The sequence below is a fragment of the Mus caroli genome, chromosome 7 (assembly GCF_900094665.2).
Source record: "Mus caroli chromosome 7, CAROLI_EIJ_v1.1, whole genome shotgun sequence".
NCBI lineage: Eukaryota > Metazoa > Chordata > Mammalia > Rodentia > Muridae > Mus > Mus caroli.
In genome coordinates, this window is record NC_034576.1 from 109,847,365 (window position 1) to 109,860,943 (window position 13,579).

The 13,579-nt window shown below is 45.2% G+C and overlaps 1 protein-coding gene across 1 annotated transcript in view; it reads left to right on the plus strand.

Moving 5' to 3' along the window:
- Ppfibp2 (PPFIA binding protein 2) overlaps positions 1–13,579 on the plus strand; it is a 148,692-nt gene that overhangs the window by 11,526 nt on the left and 123,587 nt on the right.

A 13,579-nucleotide genomic window follows, 5' to 3' on the forward strand; every position in this document is an offset into this window, starting at 1 on the left:
AAACAAACAAAAAAATTGTTGAGGGTTGCTCTACTATCACAATCCAGCACTCAAGAGTCAGGCCACCTACATTTGAAAGACAGTTTTAGAAAAAGTGACAATTGAATGAGGAATGGTGTTGATGAAGAGAGTCCTTTAAAGGTACATGAGAAAGGGATACTGTTACATCACTGTTATGTGCCACATGTCTTCCCAACTCCTGGACTGATTCCTGCTTTGGTACTGGTGTCTCCCACAGAGTCTGGCATCTACTAAGAACATGATGAGAGATGGCTCAGTGGTTAAGAGCATTGACTGCTCTTCTGAAGGTCCTGAGTTCAAGTCCCAGCAACCACATGGTGGCTCACAACCATCTGTCATGAGATCTGATGCCCTCTTCTGGGGTGTCTGAAGATAGCCACAGTGTACTTACATATAATAAATAAATAAATCTAAAAAAACAAACAAACAAAAAAAAAACCATGATGAGGCTTCTCTAGGATATTGGTTCCACTTGTCTGTCTTCCCTCAGAGTCATCACTGGACTTGATACAGGCACTCTTGATACCAGAGGAAAGGACAGAGGTGGTCCTTCTGCTGCTTCAAGATGAATGCTAGCTGTGACTGTGATCAGAACTTGGTCATTTCCCCACAGAAATCCACAGAGCCCAGCTTCTGCATTTGCTTCCACAATGGGTACCTCCCAGATCATTTCCCTGGTTGTGACTTCTGTGTCACATCAGTCCCCAACTGGCTCCTGAGCATCATAAACTTGGCCTGCTTACTTTCCCTGAGCAGGGTTAACTGTTAAATCTCTGGGTGAGTGGTGAGCAAAGAGCCCAGGACTGCAGCAGTGGACATGTGATCAATAAGGAACTTACAGCTCTGACCAGGCAGTGGTGACACACGCCTTTGATCCCAGCACTTGGGAGGCAGAGGCAGATGGATTTCTGAGTTCGAGGCCAGTCTGGTCTACAGAGTGAGTTCCAGGACAGTCAAGGCTACACAGAGAAACCCTGTCTCGAACACCTCCCCTCCCCCCCCCCCCAAAAAAAAAAAAAAAAAGGAATGTTCAGCTCAGGAAGGCCATGGCCTTGCTGTTTTTGTTTTTTGTTTTTTTTTGTTTGTTTGTTTTTGTCAGATACTGCTTAGAGAGACCCAGAAAACTCAGACTACATGTACTGAGTTTGAGCTTTGAGCTCTGGTACCCTCAGTGTCTGCTTATGTTGGGATTGGCCTGGAGGTATTTGGCCACTTCTCTGTGGGAGTCAGGATACACCTTGACTCTCTGATGTGCTCTCTGAGTGAGGTGAGACAGGGTGTTGCAGATTTACTGGGCTAGGCACTGAGTCTGAGTGGTTTATTCTGTCCTCTTTCTTATCACACTGTCCAGCTTTGTGTGAAGCAGGTATAATAACAGGCCCAGTATACAATAATCTGTGCTGTTAATGTGTATTACTTACGGTAAGAACCAAACAGAACTGAGCACAACTAGCATTTGATTATTTATCCATCTAATTGTGCTATGACCTGAATATGTTCCCCTCATCCACATTAATTTCTTGAAATCCTAACCCTTGAGGTAATGGTGTAAAGTAGGGCTCTAAGAGATGACTAGATGTTGAAGTTGTGCCCTTATGACCAGGACTAGTCCCCATTAAAAAGGCCTGAAAAGGGATGCTGAAACAGGAAATGGGCCTTTACTAGACACCAAATCTTCCTTGTCTTGTGCTCCCCATCTTCAGACTACTAGAAACACATCTGCGTCATTTATAAGCTAACTGTCCAATATATGGTGACACTGCCATAGCGACTCAGACAAGGCAGAGTTGGGCTCCTGCAGCTCTACCCTGTCTCTCTTATTCCGGGGGAGGGAAAGCCCAACTTTACCTGGTAATAAAGGAATTTCTAAAGGCTGTGCATCAGGCGGAGTGGTTTATGGGAACCTCGAATTTGTATGTCTTTGCCTTGGTCCTTTTGAATCAAATCATAGCGACCTCAGTACCTTTTACTTCTTCCTTTGGCTCCGAGGAACTGTTGGTGTGTCCCCAGTACGCCAAAAGCCCTGTTATGTGAGAGAAGAGGCAAAGAAAAGTGGAGGTTGCAAACATTTTTATTTCCCTGTGAAGAATGAGATTATGTGGGCCCACAAGAGAGGGGATACCCATGCAGTGTCTTGCTCCTGCAGTCTTGTGTTGGTTAGTTTTATCAACTCTCCATCAACTAGACTTACGTGGGAAGAGGGAACCTTGGCTGAGGAATTGCCTCTATCAGTTTTGTCTGTGAGTCATTTTCTTAATTGTTAATTAACGTAGAAGGACCTGGCCCACTGTAGGCAGTGCCATCCCTAGGCAGAAAGGTAGCTGAGCAAACCATGGGAGCAAGCCAGTAAGCAGCATCCCTCCACCGACTCTGCTTCTATCCGTGCCTCCAGATTCCTGCCTTGCTTTTTCTCTGTGATGGAATCAACCTCCCAGTTGCCTTTGGATAGTGTTTATCATAGCAATAGAAACCTGACTAGCGCAGCTTTTTTTTGGTCTGCAGCAGCACGTGAACAAGAAGGGGATTCCTGGCTCCCTATTTGTGGGAAAGTCCCTAAATTACCCTCTGGCCTAAGAACTCACAGGCAGGAAAGTGATCTAAGTGACAAGTATCTTGTGACTGGCCCTCTAAGGTTAGGGGACAGTCCCTGCTCCAGCTCTCCCTGCCCATTTCATATGCGGGAGCAGTTGCATTGCTTTGAAGAGGGTTGGGCCCAAGGTTGTTAGTTGGTTGATAGCTGCTATTTCTGTAGGTCTAATGGTTTCCTCCTTGATGCAACCTCATCTGTCCTCATGCCATGGTTTTAGTCCTTAGGTACAATTCACCCAAGAGCTGACTTACAAATAATATAGATAGATAAATGTTAAGAAATGCCTGCACTTGGATATTTAATGTGTGGATGTGAATCAGAGCTCTCCCTTGGACTGAGAGAAGGAAACACCTTGGAGTAGGATAATAAAGTCACCAGCTGCAGGGAGGCTATAGCTTTCTTCACATGGGCTTTCCTGACTATGTGTCTTAGTTAGGGTTTCATTGCTGTGAAAGGACAACATGACCAAGGCAATTCGGAAGTGGAAACTTATGGATTCTTTGGAAAGCCAGTTGTGTTGGGTGATGTTTTGATTGGAAAGTCTGTGGTGTCCGATGATGTTTTGCTAAAGCAGACACGTGAAGGAACGTTTCGCTGTGAAAGGATGTTTTGCTAAAGCAAGCATGTTAAAGGACAAGTGATAAGCCAGGCCGTGGTGGCACATGCCTTTAATCCCAGCACTCGGGAGGCAGAGGCAGGCAGATTTCTGAGTTCGAGGCCAGCCTGGTCTACAGAGTGAGTTCCAGAACAGCCAAGGCTACACAGAGAAACCCTGTCTTGAAAAACCAAAAAAAAAAAAAAAAAAAAAGGACAAGTGACAAAGGACTTTTCACTAACAACACATAAGTATTGGTCCATCATACATTGAGTAGTTGAGCTTCATTTGTCATGATTCTGTAGAGAGAAACACATCAAAAAACTTCTGGTGGTGTGCTGTGGCTTCTTGACACTTCTGGGGATTTGGGCTGATTGGCAGAGCGATGTCAGCTGATACAGATGCATGTTCTGAGGCAAGACACTTGGTAAGGAAAGACCAGTGGAGGACACACGATGTTTGAAGGGAGTATAAATAGGACTCAACAGCCTGTGAGAGGGGCTTGCTCGTAGAGCTAGCTGTGTAGTGCTTCTTGGTCTCGTCTCTTGGATGATCTTTGATTAGTTGAGAGAGGCACAGCTGAGAAATTCTCCTGACGTTCCTTTTGGTTCTGGTCCCTTCTGCTGACTCATGCTGATTCTGCTAAGGCCTGGCTACCTCTGCTAGGTCATGTCCCCACTGCTGATTTGTGCTGCTATCCCGACTCTATCAAACTGGACTGCTGATATATTTGTGAAGTGTTTTCGAGTGGATTGAGCTGCCACTGATGACCTGTAAACTGAACTACTGGTTTCCTAACAGTGCAGATGAAATATGCTTCAAAAACCAATTTCTAAACAGATCCACGTCTCCCATATCCTTTCTTTTCTACTGCCTCTGGTGGGTGATGGGCTAGAAGGGAGGTTAAAGCATTTAAGAACCATCATTCAAAGTAGGCGTTAAAAAATTAAAGTTCCACAACTCTTATAAAGGAAAGTATTTAATTGGGGCTGGCTTACAGTTTCAGAGATTCAGTTCATTATCACCATGGTGGGAAGCATGGCAGTGTGCAGGCAGACACGGTGCTGGAGGAGCTGAGAGTTCTACATCTTTTGTTTTGTTTTGTTTTTCGAGACAGGGTTTCTCTGTGTAGCCCTGGCTATCCAGGAACTCACTTTGTAGACCAGGCTGGCCTCAAACTCAGAAATCTGTCTGCCTCTGCCTCCCAAGTGCTGGGATTAAAGGAATGCACCACCACCGCCTGGCTGAGAGTTCTACATCTTGATCTGCAGGCAGGCAGAGGAAACTCAGGCAGTGGAAAGGGCAGGCAGCCCTGAGGTACTGAGAGCCTGAGCATAGGAGACCTCAAAGTCCACCTACACAGTGACACACTTCCTCCAACAAGGCTATACCTTCTCCAATAAGGCCATACCTCCTAATAGTGCCATTCCCTATGGCCAAGCATTCAAATAAATGAGTCTGTGGGGGCCAAACCTATTAAGTCTACAACAACACATATCTGAGATCAAAGGAGAGTGTTGCTTTGGCTGCTAGAACTAGGTATGGGAAATCAGAGGCTTCGGGTGATAGTTTATAGTCATAGTTTTGGATGCTTAAAGTTCAAGAGCACATGGCTGGCAAGGTTGGTTCTTGTGGACCCTCTCTCCTTGGGTTCTGGGTAGTTTTCAGGTGCACCTTCAAATGGTCATTCTTATATACCTAGCATTTTAGCCTTGTTTTATCTGATTGGATCTCACCGTAATGTAATTATCTCTTTCATGGTCTTATTTCCAAATACAGTCATACTCCACATACAGTGACATGAGGGTTAGGACTTCAACATGCAAAATTTGGAGATACAGCTCAGGTCATAATAGGAGTTTTTCTTAGAATCCTCAGCAAACAAGCATCAGTGTCATGGTGAAGGACAGAGAGGCGCTTACTGCTGATCCTGACAAAGGAGATAGACCAGCACAGAGCAGAAGCTTGAGTCATCTTGTCCAAAGACTCACCTAGGAGTGCTCAGGGCCGAGGTTTGCACATACCACTGGGCTGTCTGGCAATAGTCCTGCAGTATCTTCATGGCTCCTAGGAAGCCCAGGCTAGTGGAGAGGAAGCCCTCTTTTCCTCTGACAGAAGCAAGAGGATTGCAGGCTGAATCTGAAGGGATAGTTTTTAGTCTTCTGATGCTTATTTTTTTTATTAGCATATATTAGTTATACATAATGTATTTCATTATGACATTTTCATTTATGTATGTAGTGTAGTTTGATTTATTCATCTTCTTTTACTCTGTGTTGTCCCCTGTTCTGCTCTCACTGACCTTCCCCTTATCCAGTCTTCCTCTCAGGCAGAGCACATAAAAGAAAAGAAGCCAACCTCATTGTCTTTTACCCATGATTGAGCCTGAGCCTGAATTGTTCTGAAGAGTTCTGATCCTCTGAACAAAGACTGCCCGCTGTATTGAACTGTGAAGCAACTATGGTCTCTAGAAGGAATGATGAGCTTTTGTTTTAATCAATATTTTCAGGATTCTTATAAAGGAAGATATTGTTTAAATGACTCTATTGACTCATAAAGGCGCACAGTCACAATCAGATGTTATGAATGTATGCCAAGAAATTATGGGGGAGATATTGTTTTCAATGCCTTACTGCTTCTAGTGAATATTCTTAGGTCTGGTTACCACACATACACTGTTCTGAATCAAGGGCATGAATGGGTCATGTAGAGAACATAGCATCAGATCAAAGCTATCCAGCTTAGCTTGGGGAGTTGATTACATTGGGAATCTAAAACCTAGTAAGATTGATTACATTGCTTTTCTTAAGGCTAATTCTGGACAAACTGAGAACATAGTATGTCAGTAAAATAAGAATATAGTTATATATAATTTTAAAGCACGTCAATAACTTGATTTAAGCTTGGAAGAAAGTTTGATTTGTAAAGATATGTTTTGGAACATTTCCAGAAAAAGCATTTCTATACCTTTTTATTATACCCTTTTCCTCTTTGGTGACCTTATGAATTTCATTGAGATCACTTACAGGAACATGGTTAATTATGGAAGCTGGACACCTTGCCATTGGCTACACCAGCAACCATTAGCTTCCTATAGATCCCTAGGGAAGGGTGAAGCCTTATGAGCCCTTCTACCGTAGTAACCATTAACTGCTGGTAAATCCTCAGGGTGAGTGTGGCTGTGTGTCATGAATCTCTCTTTCCCCGTTATGATAGGATGGGGCTAGGGCCACGCTTGTGCAGGTGGTCATCACTACTATGAGTCCAACAGTGCAAGGGCCACATAATGTCTAGATGACAGCATCCTACATGTCCCATTCCTTCCTCCTCTTATACACAGGGTTTCTCTGTGTAGCTTTGCCTGTCCTGGAACTCGCTTTGTAGTCCAGGCTGGCTTTGAATTTATGAGACCCTCCTGCCTCTGCCTCCTTAGTGGTGGGATTAAAGGCTTGTGCCAGGACCACCAGTTTTCTAAGCCCACTTCTGCATTGTCCCCTGAGCCTCGGACAGGGTGATAGAGATGTACCATGAGCATTTAAAAGTCACTGTTCTCATTGTTTTGACGAGATATGAGTTTGCAGTTAGCCCTGCCCACTGCAAAAAAGAAGCATTTCTGACCAAAGCTAACAGCAACATTACTTTATGCATCTTTTTAAAAACAGGGTCTTGTTATGCGCTCAATGTGGCCATAGACGCCTGCTTTCAGGTGATCTTTATATCTCTGTCTTTCCAGTTTCTAGAGCTGTAAACACATGCCACACACCACCTGTCATGCAGCGCATACCACAGCACCCCTTTGAGTCAGAATTAAGTTGTTCAACAAATGTTAAGATCAACGGTCAAGTAAAAAATACATTTTAAGTGGCTTAATTCATATGTGCTTTGTGCATGTCAAATTCTGGGCTTCAAACCCCCATGGGCAGAGGGGCTTGTAGACGGTAGCTGTTGTAGCTTGTAGTTGTACACAAGGCCCTGACTATCCTAGATAATAAAGAGAGCATGCCAGTTTTTCAGACCTGTTTTTTCTTTTTCTCCCTTTTTCTTGCTGTTTCGAATTCTAAGATAATGGAACGAGGAGAAAAGCCTGGCTTTATTATCTCCCAGAGTAAGCCATATCCTCTGTTGGTCCTTTAGGAATACAACTGCATCTAACATTTGCCTGTTGTTCATTCATGCCAGCATCCAAGCATAGCCAGGTTTCCCTCAATAGGTAGCAGCATAGCCTTAACTTCTGAAAGTCAGGCAGACGGGAGAAAGCTAGGTGGGAGAGGCTGTCGTGGTCACGGCCCCAGCCCTTATTTCAGAATGCTGACAAAACATTGCTTTCTGTCTCTAAGATACACAGACATTTACTGAGTGTCCGTCTGTGTCATCTCTTCACTGTGCTACCAGAGAGAAAGATGAATAGAATATAATCCTCACTCTAAGTCACGAAATTCAGAAGTGCAGACAGATACATCAAGACATAAATTACTGTCATTCTTAAAAGCAGTGTAAACAGCTCTGATGATTAATGTGGGTTCTGTGTGGAGCAGGAGCAAGGATTGGAGGCATCCAGCATCCCTGGGGACCAGGACCAGGTGTGTTAGGAAGGCCTCCCGATGCATGTGTATAAGGCCTTAGGTGAGCTTTTGAAATGCAGATGGAGAAAGCATTTGAAGTAAATAGGAGATCTGTGTATAGCCAAATTTTTTCTTTACAACAAACAAGCAAACTAACAAACAAAACACGGTCTCATGTATCCCATACTGACTTTAACCTCACTGTATAGTGGTGGATGACCTTGAACTTCTGATACTCCTAAATTCTAGGATTACAGTCATATACCACCATTCCTTGTTTAAATGGTGCTGGGGATTGAATCATTGAATTGAGGTTCACACTAGGTTGAGTGCATACTAGGCAAACACTCTACCAACAGAGCTCCATACCCATTGCCAAGAAAACATGTCATTCTGGGGTGAGAAGAATTCTGGTGTGTTGGGACTCACAGCTTGGCGATAGGGTACCTGGAAGGTACAGGACCTTTGCTGTGCTATAAGATGGGGCTTTTAAGAAAAAAAAAAAAAAAAGGCAAATAGTCAGGGGCCAGCTGTGGTTGAGGAGCAGCTCTATGGACCTGGAAAGGATGGATCCAGAAGTTCAGAGAGGCAGCTTTGACAATCTGTCTGAGTGATAAGGGGAGGGAAACCTGAGTTGGATGCAAGAACTTAGGAGAGTCTGAATGGCACTGTTGGAGCCCATCAGAGTCATCAGGAATTCAGACACAGATCTGCCTTCTTCTGCAAGAGAAGGTAGAGAATCCTACAGACTGACCTCACACACCAACCCCACAAAAGCTCAGAGCCTTAGATGGTAGACTCAGCCTTAACAGTTTATTATTTAAAATAAAACTCTAGCATCCACAGAATTGAAGGAATGGCCTACCACATCTGCCCACCCATCATCACCTGGCTTTAACCACCCCTTGCTGGTGTTATTCTTTAGGGATGGGTTTTGAGATGGACCTTTGGGAGGAGTGTTCATTTTGAAGTTGTATTTGAAGCTTTTCTCGGAATCAGCATAATATCCACATGCTCCTCCCTGAATATGTACGTGTGTATTTGTAAATGTGCGTGCTTGCCACAGCAAGAAGAAAAGTGAGCGTGAGTCGTTTGAAGGATGAGTTCTAAGCCCGAGGAGATACATAACCCTCAGAGGCCTGTCAGTGGAGTACAGCCTTGTCTGTCTTGGTGCCTGATTGTGTGTAGTGCGGGAAAGAACAGAGAGATAAGCACTCTGGAAAGACAGTTTTTAGGGCAAGACACCTCTAGTGTCCACTGGAATGTTCATGTTGGTGAAGACCTGATTCACATTGACAGACCTGACAAAGCTTATCCAAACTCCAGACACTGAGGGGTAATCCACTTTGGCAGGCATTGTCCATCTACCACAACCCAGAGCCTGTTGTAGCTCTCAGCAGAGATGATTTGGATGCTTTTATAGAGAGCATAGAACATTGAAGAAAAAATCATAATTTTTCGTGTTTTATAGAGACTGTTGAAAGGGGTCTTTAGGTTGAGGAGACAGCATGCAAAAGACACAGGCATGAAGATGCTCTCCTGTAGCTTCAGTGTCAGGGATTCCAGCAGACACAGAGTGTCTTAAGTTGAGATTTTCACCCAGGCAGTATAACTCCAGCTAAAGTTTTTTAATATTGCCGTGGGCTGCTCCCTGGTTTTGGTGCTTTCTCTTACTCTTTGCATCTTCCACACGATTTGTGGGAGGAGTCTGTGGCCTCCAAGTGCTCCTTTTTCAGATGCCCTTGCCTGGATGACAAGTTCAGGGGGTGAGTGGAGGTGAGACTGTTCCCAAGCTGACCTCAGCTTCCACTGTAGTCACTCTTTCTCTGGTCTCTGTTCACAGACTTTGCAAAACAGAGCCGATAATTGTAATGTATCCCTCACTAATGAGATAATGCAGACAAAGTCTATTCACTTGGAGGAGGCAGGAAACCTACTGTGAACTCCCTGAAGGCTGTGTTTACAGGCAGGTGGAAATTGCCCAGGCAGGAAGTCATTTGCCATCATTGAGATACATTGTGAGAAGCACTGGGGGGTGTTGGAGGGGCGGCTGGACCAGGCTGGGGACCTTGCCAGGAAGGGCTGCAGTTTGGAGTTGTTTTGGCTTCTTCATCTCAACCATCCCACTTACATTTACCTCTCATTTTCTGAGGCTCTCGGAGAAGAAGGAGGGACTCTCCATCCAAAGTTCTCTCAGTGGCTGCAGTGGCCCCTCCCTCTGTGTGGAGACAGATCAGCTTCTCCTGTGGTATGACGAAGGGGCAGATGAAAGGAAGGCTGTGGTGTTTGACTGCTCTCCTGCTGCTTGGCCCCCATCTTACTTTTTCCAGAGGTATAGGTTGGGATCTCACTTCCCACTCCCACGCTGAGTCTTTCTCCTTGGTGCAGTGCACGTATAGCCTGTTCCTAGATCTGCCCAAGCAACCTGTCATAAGGTACAAGGGTAAGGACTGTGACTTGGGTCACTAGTGTCCCTGTAGTGTCTGTACTACGCTTGTCCTTTGAGTTTGACGTGAGCAGGTTGGTTGCTGAGCAGAATGCCAGGAGTTGACTTGGAGATGTGAGTGGTCAGAGGAAGGTGAAGATGCCATTTGAAAATATTAAATAACCAAACGAAGGGGAATGTCACCCTCTTCTTAATGCTCCTTCATCTAGGGCCAGATGTGGTGTCTGGATATATGCCACTCCACTCTCTGGCTTCCTGGCTGGACTGTCCTCCTTGGGGCTGGTTCAGTTCTACAGGGTAGTGTGTCCTGCTGTCCCTTTGGGGTAGTGTCTCTCCTAAGTGGTTTGCATTTTAATGGGGAGGGAGATGTCAGTCCTGTTCTCCATACTAAGGGACAACAACACCAGAAGTAGTTTGTGGCACTTGGAGGTAAAGTCACAGTGCTCTGGAATGCTCTTGGTCTCCTGCAGAGGAGGGTGCGAAGCTGTGACTGCCCTGCTGTTGTTACATGGTGTTGGATTATAGCTTTGTTTAAAGCACTGTGGTTTGGTGAGAAGGGCTTGAGTATTTGGGTATGTGCTAAGTGGAAGCATCTGGGTTATGCTGTGCCAGAGAAAGGCTGCTGGTGGGGCGGCAGGGACACGTGATAGGAGCTGGGCTGGCTTTTAAATGGAACTTCCAGAAAGTCAAAGGAATCCTTCCAGCATGCTCCATAGAGCTGGCTTGTATGGCTTGGAACTCACCCATTAAGGAGTGGCTGGGAATGTCCAGTCTATACTGCCTGCTAACCTGGCACAACAGGAAAAGATGCTATCGGACCTCCAAGCCTTGTGTGAGAGAAACAGCAAACAAAACTGTTTTGACACTGTAAAGTTGGACCGCTTGTTGTGAGGACTTACTGAGGGTGTGATTAGGTCTGGCCAAGTGCAGCAAGCTACTTTACTTTGGGTAGCTTTCTTTTATTTTCTCCTTCCAGACGTGTTGCAGTCATTGAAGACAGAAAGCCCCTCTCTTCATTCTTACTAGACCCAGATATCATCCACCAAAGACAACATCTCTCCTGGCTTCATATCTCTGTCCCGCCTTGACTCCTCTGTCACAAGAGAATACTTTGCTGTGTTTTCTTCAGGGAACCCAATGCCTGTGGCTCTGTCCTTGGGTTATGACACAGTTTGTCTGTAGCTCGGGGGACTGTCTCAGGCCAGGTAGATTGACTATGCTGCTCTCCGTAGTCTGCTTTTTTACCCTATGGATTATGTGACCTGAGGGTTTTTTAGGACTTGGCTTGGTCTTAGGGGCCTCAGCTCAGGCCAAAGGCAGGGGTAACTTGGCCTGCCACCCTGCAGAGTCCCTCCATGGCGGTTCTGTGACCCTCTTCTTCGTTCTGTTTTTCCCTTTAGGCATGGAAATATCTGTCCTGTGTCTGCCCCATCATCATGGTGTGGGAGCAGATAACTTGTTTCACAGGCTCATAAAGGGAAGTCCCCCCCCCCCCCCCCCCCCCCCCCCCCCAAAAAAAAAAAAAAAAAAAAAAAAAAAAATCCTCAGGCTACTTCCTGCAGGCTTCTGGTCTATTCACTCCCTCAACCATGTGAGCTGAGGTCCAAGGTCAGAAACATGGCCTGGCCCTTGAGGGCAAGCAACTGAAACCCCCAAAAGTCTACATATAAATTGACAAGTGCCCTGGAGAAATCTGTGGTGGTATGGAATGGAGGCTAAGAGTGGGCCCCTGGAGAGGAAGATGAGAACATTTTATATTTGAAGAGGAGAGGGAACAGTGGTTTTAAACATCCCATACTGAGAGAGCCTCTGAGAGCAGGAACGGGCTGGTGTCTTTGGCTTGGTTGTTGGTCAGGGCAGGAGCCAAATGTGGCCAGGAGAAAAACTGCTGTGGCTGTGAACTTGCAAGCACAGGTTTGAATTCCTAGGACCCCTACAAAGACCCCTGCATCTTCTAAATAGCAAAGACGAGGCTCAGTGATGTTAAAGGACTATCAAAGACACAGCTGGGAAAGGAAGAACTGGGCTGCAAATGTGCTCTGACCAGTACATGCTCCATGGGTCTGTGGATGCTCAGGCCTTCATTCATGGCCTGCATGACTAGAAGCTATGAAACATAGGAACTCTAGGGATACATCCTCCTGGCAGTGATGGGGCGTTTTAGGTCGTGGTAAGGAGAAGATGGGGCTGGAGAGTGAGAGATCAGGTGGGAAGGACAGTGTAGTCATTTTGAAGTCGGTGCTTTGACCAGGGGACACAGCACGGGAGGTTGGAGGGATGGTAGAGGAAGGGATGATCCTACACCATGTGGTCTACCAGTTGAGCATGAAAGAAAGGAAGACCCAGTCACCCTTCATGGGGAGACACTGCTGCCAGTGGTCTGAGAAGGGCTGCCCTGCCCCTCAGGGTCTTCTGCTCTTAAAAAAGCAGACCCCTGCCTGGGCCACAGGATGAGTCAGAGTGAAGCAGAGCTTCTGATGTAGAGATAAGAGATAGCACAAGCTTTAAACAACGCATAAGTATTTAGAGAGCAGGAGACATGTGTAACAAGTATGCACCCCTAAGTCATGGGTCCTGTTCTCATGTGTCTTTAAGTGTCTTTGTTCGTTCATTCATTCATTCATTCATTCATTCATTTGTTCATTCATTCCTTCGTTCATTCTGTTTTTGGTTTTCTGAGACAAGGTTTCTTTGTGTAACAGCCCTGGAATTCTCTTTATAGATCAGGCTGGCCTCGAACTCAAACTCATAGAGGTCTGCCTATCCCTCCCGAGTGAGTGATGAAATTATAGTGGTGCACCACCACTGACTGGCTGTCTTTAAACTGGTTCTGTGCCTGATTCTGTGGTTTTCTGAGTTATCTAGTTTAAGGGATGTGCTATATGTAGGGCTTATAGATTAAGCAAAGTTTAAAAACTAAATATAGGATCTGATTTACTTATTTCTCTTAAAGTTTTCTTTTTGTTTGTTTGTTTGTTTGTTTGTAAATGAGATTTAAGGTGGTTTTTACTGGGTGTTGTTTAACTTCAGGGAAGAAAGAGGAATGCTATTAAACACAAGACCCTGTATGAGCATAGTTCGCTGCTTTTAACTTCTTTGTTTGAGATGCCTTTAGTAGGAAGATATGCACTTTCTCTGCAGGTGATTTTGACTTTTATCAGCCTTGAACTCTCTGACCAGTTTCAGTATGAGGAACTTTTTAACCCTTCTATGTTCATTAAGTTTCTCTGTCTTTCTATCCCGCCTCAATCTCCTTCCTATGACTTTGTTTCCCTAATCTGAAGGTGTCGTTGCTGGGCGGGGGGGGGGGGGGGGGGATTTTTTTTTTTTTGAAGATTTTTTTTTTTCTGGCTGAGACAGGGATG